General features: G+C 31.3%; 1 long non-coding RNA gene across 1 annotated transcript in view; it reads left to right on the forward strand.

The window, feature by feature from the left end:
- LOC309835963 overlaps positions 1-19,117 on the forward strand; it is a 31,003-nt gene extending 11,886 nt beyond the window's left edge. The window contains exon 3 of the long non-coding RNA XR_014298065.1: positions 19,102-19,117. This is a non-coding gene — a long non-coding RNA (uncharacterized lncRNA). The remainder of the gene's footprint in view (positions 1-19,101) is intronic.
- Positions 19,118-20,179: the final 1,062 nt, after the last annotated feature.

A 20,179-nucleotide genomic window follows, 5' to 3' on the forward strand; every position in this document is an offset into this window, starting at 1 on the left:
CATGGGTAAAAAAGAGATCGAAGATAATGTTCAGTGATTGTCACAGAGATAATAAAAACACCTCTCTTAGGCTTTTTATATTTAAAGCACATTGTTCCTTGACTTTTCATAACCTAACTGCATTCTTATTAACCTTGTATTCCGTGGCTCATTGTAATTATCTCTTGCATCACTTTCAATAATGCCAGCTCTATCTTTCCTCTCTCATACTCATTAGGCAAAACTCCAAATGACTACAAACAGAGTTGTTTTTAAGAAGTGGCTGGAAATCCTACAACAGTTCAAAATGCTTCCCTCCATCCTGCCATAGGAAAATTATTTCGTATCTTCTCTCTCTTCAAGTCTCTAGCATTGCCACTCCTCCCTCTCAGCTGAGATTAAAAAGGCAGTTATGAGAGAAGGTTCTCGTTATCCCATCACCAAGTCTCTCAATGTATCAGCTTCTATGTGTTACACTCTCTCTGAATAACCGCCATTTGCCCATCTTGTCCCCTGCATCCCATTTCTGCTCACCTTTTCAAAGACTCCACGCCTGTAATTGTGCCCTAATTCTCTGCATTACAAAGTTCTTTCTATTAGCAGAGTCAGTAAAAGCATGTTGTAATGTTTTTCATTAAAAAACTTACAAGAAAAATAAAACAAAACAAAATCTATTTTGTCCCTTCTTTCACCAACAGCAACTGCACCCTCTCTTCATCCATTTGCAGTAAATCTAAGTAAAGATATCTGAACTTACAGACACTAAGTCTTCACTTTCTTCTCTATGAAACTCACTGTCTTAAATCCAACCCAGCAATGCTTTAATTCCCACAACTCAAATGAATCTCCTATTAAAGTCATTCATTACCTCTTTGTAAGCAAAATGTACATATGGAACATTTTCTGTACTAATTGGAGTTAGCCACCTGACAAATTTGGCCACTACCTCCTTTTAGAAACACTTTGATTTATATTCTACTTTTATTTATTATTATGAAATGTACACATTTACACACACACACCATCTGTGTACTTTCTACCCAATTTAAGAAATAGAATATTACTAATACCTTTAGCCCGTACTGGGTACTTTCCTAATCACATTCTCCTCCTAAGTGTACACATGATTCCAAACTGTCTTTTATCATCCTCTTACTTATCTTAATGGTATACAAATGTATCAAGCTATGTATATTAATTTGAAATTTTTTGAATTCAGTGTTATTTTCTGAGATCCGTTCAGGTTATAAATGGAGATATACTGCTCAATTTCATTGCTGTATATCAAGCCATTAAATGAATTCACTGCAACCTATTTATTCATTCTCCTGTCTATTGAGAATTTGCTCTCTTCTAAGTTTCTTTTGCTTAACTCACAGCAAATATTGATATGAATATTCTTTCTGATGTAGCTGTAAAGGAACTCCCTTAGAATTTTTAACTAGAAAAGGAATTGCTGGATCAGAATTTATAATCCATATGTTTAAATTTATTATAAGACAATTTTTTGTCAAAAGTTGCATTCTAATTTTAATTAAAACAAATATTTAATTAAAATTCCTATTATTTGGTATTTTCCTCAACATTTGGAATTTTCAGACTTTAAAATATCTGTCATGTTGGTAGGTATAAGATTATTTCTTTTCATGGTTGCTCCATTGAAAACTGATCCTGTGTTCATTTCTCTAGTCCATGGGTATATAATTGAAAGACATTACTGACAGCTGTCAGAATCCTCACATCACTTGTCAACCAACGAAGTAAGAGCCATTATGATGGAATGAACTGAGAGAGGCCCATGAAACTTATTTACTATAAGTAATAAATAATATTTATTTATATGTTATGTATTAATTAAATCAGAATAAATAAATAAAAATAAATAACACATCTCAGGTGAAATTGTGTGGTTAAGTGCCAGCATCGAAATTTTAAACAATATAGGGGAGATTATCCCTATTATACTCCTATTCAGTTAATGAGTTCAGGTTCTAAAAAATTTAAATAAGTAAAACAAATTAGAAACGGATGGTGGATCGTGAATGATAGTGGTTGACTATCAACTTATGCAGTTTATAGTCCTACATTTGTAGGACTTCCCTGGTGGTGCAGTGGTTAAGAATCTGCCTGCCAATGCAGGGGACACAGGTTCGATCCCTGGTCCACGAAGATCCCACATGCCCCAGAGCAACTAAATCCATGCGCCACAACTACTGAGCCGGCGTGCCACATGTACTGAAGCCTGCACGCCTAGAGCCCATGCTCCACAACAAGAGAAGTCACCACAATAAGCCCGTGCACCACAACAAAGAGTAACCCCCACTCAACGCAACTAGAGGAAGCCTGCGTGAAGCAACAAAGACCCAATGCAACCAAAAATAAATAAATAAATTTAAAAATGAAAAGACTACATTTGTAAAAAATTTAAATTAAATTAAAAAATTTAAATAAGTAAAACAAAATAGAAACAGATGGTGGATGGTGAATGATACTGTTTGACTATCAATTTACCCAGTTTATGGCTTGACTATCAGCTTCTGCGCAAGTGTTTCACCTTGATTTTACATATTAATAGAGTAATAGCCTCTGGCACCAGGTATGCAGATCTGTTGAAGCAATTCTTTAGACCCTTTTCAAGAAAAAGCCTAAAAAATTTTTAAAACTAACATGGAAATAAGAACATTACACATCCACTGAGTTGTCCAATGGATATTTTAATTCTCATGCTTTCAATCCTATAATAGGAAAGACCCTGAACATTTTAGTCTTCTGCAGAATATCACAGTGACCACTATATTGGTAACAGAAAGTGGGTATCTTTTTACTTGTTCCATTAATCTATTGTTGCATTACAACCCAACCCAAGAATTGAGTAAGTGTTATAAAACAATAAGCTCATGATTTCATGCACCAGAACTGAACACCTGTCCCTAAAAGATGCAAATGAAGAAGAACCCAGGAAACCAAGTGACTATCAAAATGAAGGCCCCAGGCACATGCCCCAGTTCAATCACCCTTGCTATCTGCAGCTGTTCAAGTCTACTGGTAGGAATGATTTAGGGAAAGAAAGGATGTTTCCTTTCAAGTAGGTGCTAATGTGAGCAAATGAGTTATAATTCTTCTGGGAAATCTTAGAAGGCAATGTGGCTAACGCCTCAAATTTATCACAAACAAAGGATAAATCCATCAGATATTGGCTAAGGACTCCTCCAAGGGATTGCTTAACTCCCTAGTACTTTGCTTGGTATATGCACTTAGGTTGGTACGAGTGGGGTCCTGTAGCCAAAGAAAGTGCTTGAAATTGAAAACCCAAATATTTGACTTAAAGAAGCATGTTACTGTCTCCAACTCTTCCCCAAGAAAACTCTTTAAACTGACATCAAAATAACAAGAGAACTGTAATGCCATTATGAACTCATCCTTAGATCCATTGCATTTGGACACCAAGGGAAAAAAAAAAAAAGTGACACTGATGTGCATATAAATGTAGAGTACTGGGTGATGTGAGCAGAAAAGCGAGGTCCTCTGCTAAACATCTCTCATCTTACACAGTGACTGTCCTACTACATAGTAGGTATTGCAAAGATCTTTTGATTAATCAATAAATTTTCAGCACCCCTAAACATTATACCTAATCACTTTCTTCATAAAATTAACAAGGAATTTAAAAATTTTTTGAAAGCATGGATCTATTTCTTTTTAAATCTGTGATTCATTTTTTCACAAATTTTGAGACTGTCTATTAAAGGCTACTTACTGGATAAAAATATTTCTGGCTCCACAGAATTTAGAACTTAGCAGTAAACTGTAATAAAGGCAGCTTATCGATAAAAACCCGCTCGGAAAATAACTAAGTATAAATATTAACACCCAATTACGTGTTGAGGGATAGTTTAGTTAGACACATACGACTAAATAATACTGCTGCCAATAATAATACTCTGACATCTGTTTATCAGAAGATACTAGAAAGTAGCCTCAGAGCCTAAGCCTCACATCCCCCCTCCACCAGACAACAGTGTTCTCAACATTAAATATCTCTAGGAAATCCCCACACCAAAATACCTAGGCTCTTTGGAGAACATGTCTCTCTCATGTCTCTGCCATTTCTTTGAGCCTATCTCCCCTCAGCCACCATCAAAATGATAAATAAAAGAAAGAATTTTGGCTTTTAAGCGTTGTTGTTTTAACTCAAGTAAATTTATTTCTTCCAGGGATGAATTTTAAATAGCTATGTGCTATAACTGATATGACAATATTTTCTGGTCCCAATATTCGGCAACATAATTTGCATTTTTATTAAGGTGTAATTTACATATGCAAGACTATATCCATTTAAAATACACACTTTGATGAGTTTGATAAATGAATATGCCCATGTTACCAACCCACCAATCAAGATATAGAACCTTTTTCTTATTTCAGAAAGTTCCTTCGGTGACTTTTTTCGGTCAATCCTGCATCACCACCCGCCAAACTCCAAAGTAATCCCTTTCTGATTTCTATTACCATGATTACTTTTAGACCCATTTTTTAAGTTCATAGATGTGGTAATAAGGGGTATGTTCTCTTTTCTGTTTGCTTTCTTTAGTACAACACAATGGTTTTGAGATGCATAGGTGGCATTTTGTGTGTCACCAGTGTGTTTTTACTGCTGAATAATATTTCACTGAATGAGTATACCACATTGTGTTTATCATTCTTCTGTTCTTGAACATTTGGGTTGTTTCTATTGATAGATTTTGGCTATCATGAATAGCTGTTATGAACTGTCATGTATGAGTGTTTTGTGGTCATACTTTTCTGATGCCAACAAAATAACTATGAATGGAATTGCTGGATCATCAAGCAGATATATTTTACCCTTAAAAAACATTAAACAGTTTCTCAGAGCAGTTCTACTGTTTCACAACAACCCCAGGAATGCCTTAGCATTCCAATTGTTCCAATTCCTTGCCAACATTTGGCATTATCACACTTTTTAGTTTTTTTCATTCTTATGGGCTAAGTAATATCTCATTGGAATTTAATTCAAAGTTCTATGAAGAATGATGAAGTTGCTCTTCTCTTTCTGTATTTATTGCCTAATTGTATATTGTGTGTATGTGTAGATGTATGTGTGAAGGACTTTTAAGTCCTTACTCATTTTTAGTTGGGTTGCTTGTTTATTTTGTATTGATTTTTAAGAGTAATTATGTATTCTAATACAAGTGCTCTGTTGGATAAATCTATTAGAAATATTTTCTCACTGTCTGGTTCTTCCCATTTTTAAAATTGAGACTGATGAAAATAAGTTTTTATTTTGGGGAGATTGGATTTATCATTTTTCTCTTTTATGATTAATAGTTTGGCCCTAAGAATTATTTACCTACTTGAAACTTGTAAAACTGGCTACTATATAATGAACACGTTATGTACTTGCGTCCATTATTGAAAACAACAGCTTTCTGCTTCCCTCTGAAGGGCTTATCATCTATGTAATTCAGCTATTTGAGGCTACCTAATATCCACTGCTAGCATCATAGAAGTATATCATTTTAATTTTATCTTTAAAAAATATTTTCATGGTATAAAGTGTGATTTTTATGTTCACATTTTAATCAGAAGTTGAAGTTCCTATGTTTCCAACTTTAATAACCACCCTTTGCATACATCACTGTCCCATACAATAACGGATGTTTATAATTATGTATTAGACTACTTAGGTAATAGAAAAGTTGTGTTTTAAGAGGCAGGGAAACAATTCAAGGCATTGGTAAGAAACCTAACATCAATGATTAATCATAACAAGCATTTATACTTAGTAAACAAGATTTCAGTTGCATATAAAATTAGAGCATTTGTAAAAGCTCACCTTCTGATACTATTGGATAAAGTGATTTTATTCTACTGTGTATATGTAACTTTTGATAAAAAGTTAAGCTATACATTTTAGTTAAATTTTGAAATTTGAAAATGAGAAAATCTAGGCCTAATACAGTGTTCATCATATAGTGTAACTAAATAAACATCTTTTAGTCAAAGACTGGTTCTATAATGTAGTATTAGGATTTTAAACTAGTGACAGTTTTAATTTTGAGAGAGGAATTTCACCCTCATTTTGTGTTTAATGAAATGAACCTAATTAGCCCCTTGCATTTTGTATTATTGGTTAGGTCATCTGAGGCCAATTTCAATATTTGCATTCATTTCTAGTCCTAATCATGTTCCAAGAAGTAAGAATATGGTAATTAGTTTCTGTAATTTAAAAACAACATTCCTGAACTACTTGAAGATTATTGAAATCTAGTTATCTTTTTAAAAAGTTTTATTAGAATTTAGGCACCTGTAAAATCCTGCTTCAATACATTTTCCAGTGTCATTATTTGTACTACATGATTAGTACCAAGAGACTGAATTCAAATACCACAATCTCTTCTCGTTATTATGGTCTGTAATTTTGTAAATTGTTATTAAACATTAAATATTCATGGGTTTGTTTTTCTTTTAGTTGTCAGCAATGATGCAGTAGTCGCTGGGGACTAGCCTTTCTTGTGGACATTGTTATTAATCAAAAAAAATGAATTAAAATGTTCTTTGAGGAATAAACTATATGAATTAATAAGAATGTATATTTTATATTCCATTAGTCATTCTAGGGAAAATCTATCAAAGATTTAAACAATATTTTTCATTAGAAATGAAGTCAAATTCATTAATCAATTCAGAACTAAGACAATTAATCTAGCCCTGGTGAAATTCAACCTGGACTAAATATTTTTTAAGACTTTTTAACATGCATTCATTTAGCATCTTTGAAATTCTATCCTTGAATTATATATTTAAGAACTATTTTGCCATCAAAGTGCACATAACCTAAAGGTATAGTTGGACTGAGGCAAAGTATGTATTAACATAGACTCAATTTTAGTGTATATGGACAGCATTGTTTCTGCAATTGTTTTTGGAAATAATTTCAAAATCTTAAGGGAGGTTCATATTTGAGAAAGTAGTAAATTATGAAGTATGTGTTTACTATATAATAATAACAGCACTAATAAATCAAAATGTGAATAAGTTTAAATATCTATGGACCCAACATTGTGATCTATTTTTTTTAATTTTATAATTGAATTGTATACAATTTTCCACACTATGCTATATTTCATTTTGAGTAGTTTTAATGCTTGGGCTATATATATATATATTTAATAGATTTATTTATTTTTATTTTAATGTATGGGCTATATTAAGTTCCACTAGCAAGAAAGTAACTGTTACCCTAAGGTAACACACCTTGGTAATCCTGATATCCTTATTCAGTGTTACACATGGATATGGTATTAATAACCCTTCGTCGACCAAATCATTACTTCTGCCATTTTGAGCTCCGAGTATCATATGATGAAGCAAGTTGTGTAGGATTCCCACAACTAGCTAATTCTCAAAACTCTTACAGTGATTTCTTTCCCATCTAGCCATCCCCTCTAGGCCTATGGAGGCTTTGGACTTCATCAGGAACAGATCTCAGATCTCCACTGAGCACCCTCTGTTAAGTGTACTGTATTGAGATGAATCAGAGAAACAAACCCTGATTTAAGTTTATCTAACTCAGAGAAAAAGAAATTTTCAATAATAGAAATCAAAATGCTTTTGGCTAGGTCCAATTGATTAATTCAGAATTGTCTCCAATTGTTTCTACTAAACATATTTTAAACTAAACATATCACTTCCTAAAGTCTAAACGTTGGTAAGATTTAGATTTTTCTTTTTCAAGGTGGTTTCAATGAGAAAACTTAAGAAATGCCTACTGAAAATATTTCAAAGTATAAATAGTGACATTCTTTTGCCCTGCCTTCATATTAATTAAAATTTATAGTCACAAGAGGAGCCTTAAGTAGTATTATGTAACTATTAAGAAGGTTAAAATAAATAATTTTAAAAATCCTAGGACATAATAGACAATCTTAATTTCATATTCTCATCAATGGGAAATGTCAAAGACTGCTGAAAATAAAAAATGTTTCCTAAAATGGTGAGGTAAAAAATCATAGGAAGTACTTTAGTTAAGCAGATGAATCAGAGATCCATTCAACTTCTAATTTTCTCTATTGAAAGTAGATAAGAAGACATCAATTTTTATATAAATAATTGCATTTAACACTTTTGGTATAAGAAAACTGAGGGTTAGACAGATATTGTTACTTTCCCAAGACTAATAAGTAATAAAAAGGGAAGTTTTATCTAAAGTAAGGCTTACCACCTAACCAGGGTATCAGATCAGGTTAGACTATGCTGCAGTGCTTATATGCCTAGTATCTCAGGGGTTTAATTCCACCCACTTGCACCAAAAAAAAAAAAAAAAAGTTATGTCTAACTCATGTCACAGATCACTTGCAGTTAAGTTGGGGCTATACTTCATCTCCAGGACAGAGTGAAAGGAGTCATTATCTAGAACAAGATCAATCACTTTTGCATTGGAAAGATGATTTTGCAAATTATGTACTGGATCATAAATGCTTCTGCTTTAAGGAACTCCAAATAACACGATTCAGAATGTACATCTATGCAGTCTCTTTTATTTGAAAACTATCTATTGAAGTTTAAACTGCATTTATTATTCGATGCCAAAACTGTTTGTCTAGAAATCTATTCTACAGATATACTACTCATAACCACTCATAATTCACTGGCCAAAGCAAGTCACATGACCACACCACCTTCTCAGAAGTGGAGAATGCAAAGAACATTTGCATCAAAGAAGGCTTTAACAGTATTTCTAACTCATTCACTGTCTTTGAGTGCATATGTATGTATGTAGGCTTATGTGTGAAAATGTATAGATGTGAAATTTTCTTATCTCCTGTTCTAGAAATAGTCCCTGTTACTGTAATAAGAAAAATTCCTATTATTGTAAAAATATGCTCAGGTATTCATAAATTTATTATTTAAATAGACATGTTAAATTTTACATAGACTATATGTATATATATGTGTGTGCACATATAAGTGTGTAATATATATATTTTATGCTTATATATTTTCTGTGTAGGTATCTATATTTAATTTTAGTGTGTTTAAGCTTTTTTTTCCCTTTCACTCCACAAAAGTTTTTTTTTTTTTTTTTTTATTGTGTGTGTCCAATTTCATTAGCCTTTCCAGCTTGTGGGATTCCTTTGATTATTTGAAAGACCTTCTTCCATTACAGTGTTATGAATGTAACAGTCTCTGTATTGTTCTGTAGTTTTAATGTGTCTTCAGTTTAGATCATTGATGAAGAAGTTATTGGGATAATGGATTTGTGTAGATATCTAGCTTTATTTACTTTTCAAAATAGCTACTTCCAAAACAATTTACTAAAACATCTACTCTCCCATGTTAGTTTGAAATATAATCTTTAGCATAGTAAGTTCCCACAGTTATTCTGTACTTTCAACTTTGCTTTATTGCTATGATTGCTACTCCTTCAGTAGCACCAGCTTAAACATACTAATATTAAAGGCATTTCAATTCCTGGTAAGGTTAGGTCTTCATATGACCATTCTTTTTTCAAAACCTTTCTAGCTGTTCTCTCATATAGACTTTTCCACATAAACTTTATGAAATGCCTATACTTACATTGCTATGTATTTGTTGTTCAAATGCTAAATCATTTCTTTTCCCCTCTTGTTTAGAATATAAATATATAAAGCCATATTCTTTTTCTCTGTGCATAACCATAACAATGTAACCATGGTTCTAAATACAGGGAAGCCCCTTGAATGTTCTTTAAACTTGTTTTACTGATTAAAATATGGTATTATAATTTTGCAGTGCCATTAATGACTTGATATTTATTATTATTATAATTTAATTAACCAGTCACCACTTCCAAGTAAGGGATAGAAACATATTCAAAACTTTTGATATATATTACCAATTAAATCGTGTAAAATAGTATGGGTGAATTACAAGTATCTTGTACAGAAATTTCTATTAAAAAATTAGTATTTTAACTAAATAATTATTTTATGAAAAAATTAAAGTTCATTAAATTTCTATTTTAAGTTGCATGTATTTTATTACTAGTGAAGTTGAATATATTTTTCAAGTAATTGTAACCAGTCTATCTTTTGGCAAATTTTTAAATTGTTTTTATCTCCTAAATTTTTACTTTTAAATAGCTTTTAATAAGATGTGTTACAGATATTTCACTGGTTTGCAATGTAATTTTAATTCTGCATGTTATATCCTTTTTGATGTTAAAGAGAATAAACAGCAAGTTAAAGTACAGGATGGATAAACTAAAATATTTTTAATAAAATAAAATTTGCATTATTATATACATAGAGTATATGCGTAAAGGAACATACACCAAGATTTTGACATTGTTTGACTTGTGGGATGGGTTTATGTAACATTATTTTTAAAAGTCATTTTAGGTTGCATTATTTAAACTTGCCTTAATTTGGAAGCATTCTAGGTATTTAAAATTTACTTTTTAGAGTGTGTTTATGTATTGCCTCTACAGGTTTTGTCATTAGTGTTAAAAGTCACTCTTTACCTCAGGAATATATGATATACTTAACCATGATTTTTAGTAATATATGTTCTGAATTTTTTAATTTAACTGTATATTTCTTCCTTATACTTAAGGCTTTATATTTAATTTAATTTTACATTAACATGATTAAGGAATTTTACTGAAGCTTTCTCAAAAAGCTAACAGTATGTGAACTTTAGGTTGTCTGAGAAGAAAATAAAAAATCTTAAGAATATAGGTGGTGTAAGCATAAATTCTTTTATCTATTATATTAATAATGAAGATATAAATAATGTATCTTATTTATATTCATATTCTATATAAATATAATATATACATTGATTAAGAACATAGTCCTTTTAAAGTTGTTTAAATAGATTAATGATTAGAGTAATATCATATAATATATTCACGTAAAATGAAACTATAAAAAGATTTTGGTCAATGGATACTGGATGAAAGAGTAAAAAAAATGTTTTGTTTGAATGGAAAAGAGAAAGTTGAACATTGTGTCTTATATTTATGTAAGGAAGGCAGCTTATACTGAGGCAGCATGAGTATGGTTTGAAACTGATGTCCATATTTTAACATTCAAGTAAACCAATCCTGGCTTTCGTGTTTCTGCTCCTTGGTAGAGCAGATGAACTGAGAGAAATACTTACAGTAAATAAGCTGACAAAAATTGCTATTGACACTATCCAATAAGTTCCTGAAAATTAAATAACATAATAAAGTAGAATAAAATGAGAGTAAATGTGAGTTAGCTATTCATAGAATGGCATATCATGAAGGTAATCTATAAAGAGATTATAACGTTATAAGTTAGCATGCAAGGTAAATTTTTAAAAGGTATAGACTTGATCCTTTGATATTTGAAAAACTCAGTCAAATAATATCAAATACTAATGAAAATTTGGGATAACTGCCTCTTGAGAGCATGTAATGAATAGTCTATAAATATAGTCGATGACATATAGTAATACATTGTGACCCAACAATTTTCCCACTATTCACCTTTTTGAGAAACACATGCACACATTTGTAAGGAGACATTATAAGAATGTGCAATGCAGTGGTGTTTATTATTTCCCAGAGTAGGAACTGACCTAGATATCTATCATTAGAGAGCTGGGAAAAATATAAAAATATAGCATCTAAATGCATTCTTGGTAGGAGATCCACATATATTAACATACACAGATATAAAAGAAATATATTTAGTGTAAAATATAGGAAAGATAATTGATTATTCTCTCCTTAAAATAGATGTATTGCATTAAGTGTTGGACTTAAACTGCCTTTCAATGAAAAGATAAATTATATAAATAATGAAATATAAATATATAATTTTTAGTAAAAGTACTTTTATATTTAAATATTATAAATCATATCCTCATAGTCAAGCCATCTCCTAAATAATTAAAATTCAGAGTATTGTCATGACAATACTTCAAATTAAGTATCATAAGTATGTATCTAATTGAAATTTAAAATGACCAAATTATACATGACATAAATTTACAATCAACTGATTGGCTCCAAAAAAAGATACTCATATTAAAAATATTTGTTCTTACTCAAAGAGGTCCCAGTAATTTTAGATGGTTTATCACCAGTTCTTCTTGTTCATGATAATTTCAAACCATAGTTTGTCTATTTTATGAGAAAAATCTAAGAAAATCACAGTAAAATATTCTACCCCGCTACAGTAAATATAAAAATATAATATGTAATTTCTCTTACTGCATCTTTTTAAATGCATGTGCTTAAAATCATCTATATAAGAACACAAATTTTAAAATCACAACTTTAGAACATAAGGAAATATGAACAAAATAAATAATTTTATGTTGAAATTCTTCAGAAATTAAATCCAGCTACATTTTTGGAATAAGAGAGAAAATAAAATAATATGAATTTATAAATATTTATTTAGAAAAAAGGTTTTTTTTTAGTATATAGGACATTTAATATGAATTATAACTTTTTGAGATAAATCTTGACAAGAATACATTTTTTCTTCTATAAAGCTCTACTCATTGATAGAAGGCTAGAGTATAAATTATGTTTATTTGTCATAGGTAGCATTTCTTATAATTTATAAAAATTATTACACTGAAAAACATACACCAAATCATATACATTTGAAAATATTTCAGTATCTTAGCATATAAATATTATTGTTGGGCTTCCCTGGTGGCGCAGTGGTTGAGAGTCTGCCTGCTGATGCAGGGGACACGGGGTCGTGCCCCGGTCCGGGAAGATCCCACGTGCCGCGGAGCGGCTGGGCCCGTGAGCCATGGCCGCTGAGCCTGCGCATCCGGAGCCTGTGCTCCGCAACGGGAGAGGCCACAACAGTGAGAGGCCCGCGTACCGCAAAAAAAAAAAAAAATATATATATATATATATATATATATTATTGTTGCAGACAATGTGGTTTGAATGATGAGCTCATTAAACCCTTTGGGTACTGACTGCAAAAGGATTTCTAGGTGGAATAATGATTCTATACTGATGAATACATATAAATGTTTAGGTTAACTTTTTTAAGTCACACAATATTTACACATCTTGGACAGATAATCTCAATCCCAGGAATTTATTTTAAGAAAATAATCCAAAACATTAAAAAAAGAAAGGAAAAAACTATTCAGTGTGATGGCTAATTTTGTGTTAACGTGACTGGGCTAACAGAGGCCCAAATAGCTAGTAAAACTATTTCGGAGTATGTCTGTGATGATATTTCTGGAAGAGATTAGTTTTTGAATCAGTAGACTGAATAAATAGATCCACTCTCATCAGCGTGGGCCCGAACAGAAAGAAGCTGAAGGGCAAATTTGCTTTCTTCCTGAGCTGGGACATCCACCTTCTCCTGGACATCACAGTTCCTGGTTCTCAAATTTTCAGACTCAGACTGAATTACACCATTGGCTTCCTGATTCTCCAATTTACAGACAATAGATTAAGGGGCTTCTTGGCTTCATAACCATGTGAGTCAATTCCTACAATAAACAAGCAAACAAAGAAATATATCCTATTGATTTTGTTTCCCTGTAGAACCTTGACTAATACAAAAATACATATAGTTTTTTTTTTTTTTTAGTATCATTATGATAGCAAAATAAGGAAGGGAAAAATATGAAAATTCAAACTGATGTCAGTACTAGGGAATGAACATTTTTAATTAACACATTTTGTTAGACATGGGCATAAATGGTATCATAATGAAATATTATGAAGTCATATAACACCAAGGCTGCACAGAAACTTGGAAAATACCCAAAAATTAAGTTTATAAAATCTTACCTAAAAAGGTTTTCCTAAGATCGATTGATTGTTATTCTGTGCGCTACAGTTTATAACTTTTCGATTAGATCTTAGTCAGCAATATAAGGTGCCAGCATGTGATACTCTCATCAGAAAATATTAGAGTTCTTTTATAGCTGTCATGTCTCACTGTGAACTTTAGTGGTGATTATCCTGTTTGAAAGAAACCATCTAAAAGAATTGTGATTCATCTTACTCTCTACATATTCTTAATAGATCATCTTGGCTTAAAGGAAACACTTGCAGAGCATGTACTTGAAATAATATCCGAGTTTGAAAATATCCAAAGGTTTGAAAATAACCTTTTGCTTATTTTACTTTAATATATAGTTTTTTTATTTTTTATCTAATCAAAGACTTAGTTTTAGCATCTTCCACAAAAACGTAATTAATATATAAACGTAATTAATATATAAAACTACCTTATCTGAGAAAGAAGACATGGTTTGCAAGAATTTGCAAATTATTTTTTTCAGTCATACTCATCTGTTTTCACTTCTCTCCCACTTTATTTCTTCTAGTGGGTATGAGGTCGTAGTGCTTCATTATTTTCTAAATCTACGTCTTCCATTTCGGAGTCACCCCTACTTAATTTTCAAATCTACTCCTACTTAATTTTTTTAATGTATTCTCCTTATACTACAAAATTTCTTATACAAAATATATGCTGTTATTGTCATCAAGCACTTAGTGCTTAGCCATCTATCATTTGACCCTCAACATTATTTTATTGAAAACGTTTCTCAAAACTAAGCAATGATATACTTGTTGCCAAGTGGAAATATATTTTCTTAGTCTTCAGCCTCCTCAGTCACACTGCAAATTAATATCAGTTAAGGCTGTATTCTTTGATAATTTTTCCTTCCTTGATAATCTTTCTATAGTTTGAAATTATACCTCCTAGTCTATTACTCAGCGTTCCTTCCATGGTCTCCTAAATTAGCACATTTCTTCTGCCTATAAACTATATTTAAATATCACCAAATGTGTTGTCTGTGAACCACTGCCTTTTGTGTTATTAATTCTCATGACTGATATCTACCACCTGGAATAATTAATTGGCACAATTTTCCATTTACTTTAAAACTCCTAACACTTTACTATAAAATATCACAGATTTAGTATATGCCACCTTAAAATTAAGGGAAATTATTTTCAGTATTCTATATAATATCTTACTTATTGATCCCCAAAAACTATTTCAAAATATTTTCTAAAAGGTGGTTAAATTATAATGTGGCTAATTCTGGAATAATAAACTGTACTGAAATTTTAAAATAATTTTGAACCAAATATTTTATTCACATATATCAGAGGTTAATGTCAATCATTTAATAAAGCTAAATATTTGCAAATAATATTTTACCAGTGAAACTGTATTTCACACACGAAAAAATATGAAATGCCAGTATGTAAAAGTTGTTTTTTTCTGATGGAAACAGCACTGGGAGATTTGAATTAACTTTCCAAGAGGAAAACTTCCAGGAAACTTGCCTGATATTTCAGAGTTTTCTGAACACTATTGTAAAATCACTATGCTAAATATGTAATATTTTGTAGAGATTATTTTTAAACAAGTAGGAGGAATATGTTTGCTGCCTTCAAGTTAGTAGTTTTCCTCACAGCTTATTTAATGATTGAATAATACTGAAAATACACACCAATCATGTTTAAACACTTTACGTACGTTTTCGTTAAAACTAAAATCATGGAAGAGTTTATGAATACATCATATTATGCAATTGCCTGGTAATGAATGTTTTGAAATTTCTTTCTTTAAAAATATAAATCATTTTAACTTCTGTTAAAATTTATTTCTGAAATACCTTTTTATACCCCTGTTTCACCCAAGAGATTTTAACTTTAAAATTAATAAATCTTAATAAAGCCCATATCCTAGGAAACGGGAATGTTCCAAAACACAATTGTAAAGTGTATAGTGTTCCTAAGCAAAGTATACATCCAGGTATTCCCAAGTGATAACTAACATTTACCTCACATACAGGTGTGAAATAATATATCTTGATTTGTTAAATAATACTGGGTATGAGTGTGCTGAATTCAATTCTTCAAATTTATTGAACTTCTATATTTATAGGACCCTGTTTAGATTCCTGGGAAATACAAAGCTCACAAAAAGTGATAACCAAGGTATTTTTCCTGTCTTCAAAAGAGAGGCAGTTACGTACACAAACATGACCCACAAAAATAAGTAACAATATAAAGATGCAAATAGACTACTACATGGGTAAAATAATGGTGAGACTAATTTCACCATAGACATTTTCATGAATGTTAATGAGTGAAATATATTTGATCGGAGTCTTGAAGTGCACGTAGAAATTTTACAGGATGATAGGAGTTCTCCCTCTGCATTTTAACTTGGAGGAGCAAATAAATAAAAGACCTGGGGGATGTAAAAGCAAATAAAAAAATAAAATAACATAAAAAAGTGGCAAGAAATCCAATGTGCAAGAGATGTGCATATTTATGAAAGATTAAAAAATTAATATAAAGTTAGAGAAGTTGATTGTGGAAAACATATTTAAATCTTTTGCCCAGTTTTTTTAATTTCAAACGCTAAATACTTTTATTTTATTTTACACATCTTTACTGGAGTATAATTGCTTCACAATGCTGTGTTAGTTTCTGTTGTACAACAAAGTGAATCGGCCATATGCATACATATGTCCCCATATCCCCTCCCTCTTGAACCTCCCTCCCACCCTCCCTATCCCACCCCTCTAGGTGGTCACAAAGCACTGAGATGATATCCCTGTGCTATGTGGCTTCTTCCCACTAGCTATCTATTTTACGTTTGGTAGCATATATATGTAGATGCTTCTCTCACTTCACCCCAGCTTCCCCCTCCCTCTCCCCCTCCCCATGTCCTCAAGTCAATTCTGTCTGTCTACACATTTTATTCCTGCCCTGCCACTAGGTTCATCAGTACCTTTTTTTTTTTAGATTCCATAAATATGCATTTGCCCAGTTTTTATTGGTTTGTCTTTTTATTGGTTGTATTTTTATTATTGAGTTGTAAGAGCTCTTTATAGTTTCTGGATCAAAGTCCCTTGTGAGATACATGATTTGAAGATTTTTTTTTCCCAAATGTTTTCATTTTTTGATGGTAGCAATTAGAGCACAAAAGATTTAAATTTTGCTGTAATCTAATTTATCTAGTTTTCTTTCACTGCTTGTCTATTTGACGTCATATCTGCACTGTTGCAGCAGCATCCAGTATTTGTGGTGCAGTAGCAGTGGAGCTCACAGCAATATCATGTTCAATTCAATTGGTAAAATCTGCAGGGTACAGTGTTCTATATTAGTGGCAATGGCGTCTTCACCAGACTAATTCCTTGGTGTTATTTTGGATGGAATTCTGTTAATTACCATCTGAAAATTTTTGTAGAGGTTTACTGGTATTTTGGTTACCTCACCAATAACATATGAAGTTACTTTCTGCTGAATTTCATCTGAATCTATTTATACTACCTGCATGATTAAAAAACAAACAACAACAACAAAAAACCCTACCTGCTGTAGCCACTGAGAGATTAAATGATTGGGTTACTCATGAGATATCAGAGATAATAGTTTAAAAGAATGTTGGGAAGTGAAAGAGGCTATTATGGTTGTGGATTATTTTTACTGGTCCCAAATTATCTCTTGATTAAAAATTCAAATTTCCTTTTGGGTAGAGAATTACTTTTCACACTATTGTGTATACGCCAGAAGTTAATAAGATACACTTCTTTTCTGGAACAGAGGGAAAAACTATGATTAAAAAAAAGTCGACCAATTCAAGGATATTCTCCAAAACGTAAACTTTGAAAATGGTTGGTGTGTATTCCTTACAATGAGTGTTTCCTACAATCCCTGATCTCTAGATCTTGACAATATTTCAACTTTACCACAGATTCAGTGAGTTGCCCAGTATTTTAAACAAAAGATATTTTTCTTACAAAGTACAGTATTAAGTCCCTCACAATGACCACTTAAAAATTTTTAATTTAAAATGTAATATAAAATAATTCTATAGAAATTAAAAGGAAAAATAAGCTTATTTTGAACTATATGGCTAGCCTTGTGTCAGATTAACAAATTAAGATTCTGAAAAAGAAAATTTCCAGCCCATAAATCTGACATATTTTTAAAGTAAACACAAGGCTGACTTTTTAAGTTATCAACTGCTTCTATTCTTTGTTCTTCAAAGGCATTTTGTATTTGAAAATATTTGTTGTATTAACATAATTAAATCTGATAGAAACCTGAAGGCAGATATAAACAAGAAAAGGGTCACAATAAATCTGTTTCTCTTTCTTTCTTACTATGGACATGGCATCTAAACAGTCAGCTCACATTTAGAAAAAGATCATAATCTATAACCTATGAACCCTACTCTTAATGGCATATTGTCTGTAGCTATAACTACTAATTGAGAAAATGGAGCATAAAATTACTAAAGAGGCATAGATAACTAATATTTAAAATAACAAGAAAACTTAATTAATTGAGAGAGCATTCAACAGAAGTAGAAATTGTTATCGAGAAAGTGATCATATGAACTATGATGGGGTGAAGATGGGGAGAAGATAAAACACAGAATGTCACATTAATTTCATTACTTTTTATAAAGTTAGGAAAATTAAATGCCATGACTTTAATTAATGTTCAAATGAAAGAGTGACATTTTGAATATATTTTAAAACATTATGTTTCAGAAAAGATTATTCAGTGCCAGTTGTAGTCTAATGGTGTGCTTGAGGGTTTTTTGTTTGTTTGTTTGTGGGGGGGTTTTGGTGTAAAATGTGTATCTAAGGTATTTCCTCAAATCTTCCTCCCACTTCCTAGCCACCACTGACACTCTCTCCCTTCACAAGAATCCCCTGTTTTGTGCTGCATCCTTTCAACCTAGGACTGTTTTTTCATTTTAAACTTATCTTCCATTTATGATTATTTTGCCAATTTTTAAGGTAATTATAAGGTACAGTAATGGAAATTATGTTCTTCTTAATAAAAATCTCTTTTAAAAAGTAACAGAATTTTTCTATTCTTCGAATTTACTATTTTTTTCATTTTTTGTGAGAGACAAGTGGTGTAATATTTATAACTGCTCTCATTTGCCTTCCCCATGTAATTGTCAGATCATAAGCTCACCACAGGTTCAGGTATTATTCTAACAATTACAGTATCAGTTTTTCAAGAAAGTAGTAATGATACAGGCTGATTTGATTTCCAAAGATATCTCATTCTGTAATTGCTCATCATTATACTCATTTAATTTTTTACAGAAACTCTGATAATAAGAAGAAAAGAAGTCCTCCTAAAATTGGAAATTTAGTAAAAGACAAATTATTTTCTTTTTTACTTTACATTTGCTTCATAATAGCATTTTTTAACTTACAATTTTAAATTATATTTAAGACCAATTTTATTTTTTCACAAGACCATCCCATTAAATTGAATATATATGTATAAAGAGAGAGTCAGAAGTATTATGTGTTTATTTTAGTCATTTTTATTGTTGACATGATGATATTTAACACAAAACTTTATTCACATCATAAAAAATTACATCTAGTATTTGGATAGATATGTAATATCTGTTGTTTATGACACTGATTGTTATTGTATACATGTATAATGTCCATTATGTGTATAAATTATATCATTGGTATCCATTATATATAAAATATGAAACTTTTGTTATCTCTATATCCTGAATGTATTTTAAATATAGTATTTAGTCCCCTCTGCAGCCAAACACTTGTAGCATGTAGAAGATTATCAGCACAAAAATTTAGGTGTGAAAAAATATATATTTTTTGGCAGTCACTATAGTCACTCTTTTAAATATTTAGATGCATTTTCTTATTTAATTCAAAAAATCACCCCCATGAAGTCATATTATAACTTATTCCTATTTTACAAATGAGGAAACTGGGGCTTCTTGGTACTGCACTAAGAATTGAGGATAGCAGGACAAAAAATAAAATTTTGTTACTTGCCTTCATAGTGCATCTATCCTAGTGGAGAAGACAATCGACAACCGTGTAAAGAAACAAAGAATTTCCAGAAAAACAGAAAGAGTACAACTATTCAAAATAACAGGCAGAGGGGTTGCTTCAGATAGCAAGATGGAGAAAGCATTTCTGAGGGGTTGATACCGACAACAAGACCTAGAAAAAAATAAAGAGCTGCCTATGGAAAGAATCGTAAAGAAGTTATTTTAGTATAAAGGAATATAGAAAGTGCAAAAGTTCCAAGTGAGGGGAATAATCCTAGCCTGTAGAATAGACAATGGACAGAATAGGCAATGGACAGAAGAACGGTGTGGCTAAGATATTCTGAGTGCACATAATATCAATA

This window comes from Grampus griseus (genome assembly GCF_964374135.1).
Source record: "Grampus griseus genome assembly, chromosome: 18".
In the NCBI taxonomy this organism is placed as follows: domain Eukaryota; kingdom Metazoa; phylum Chordata; class Mammalia; order Artiodactyla; family Delphinidae; genus Grampus; species Grampus griseus.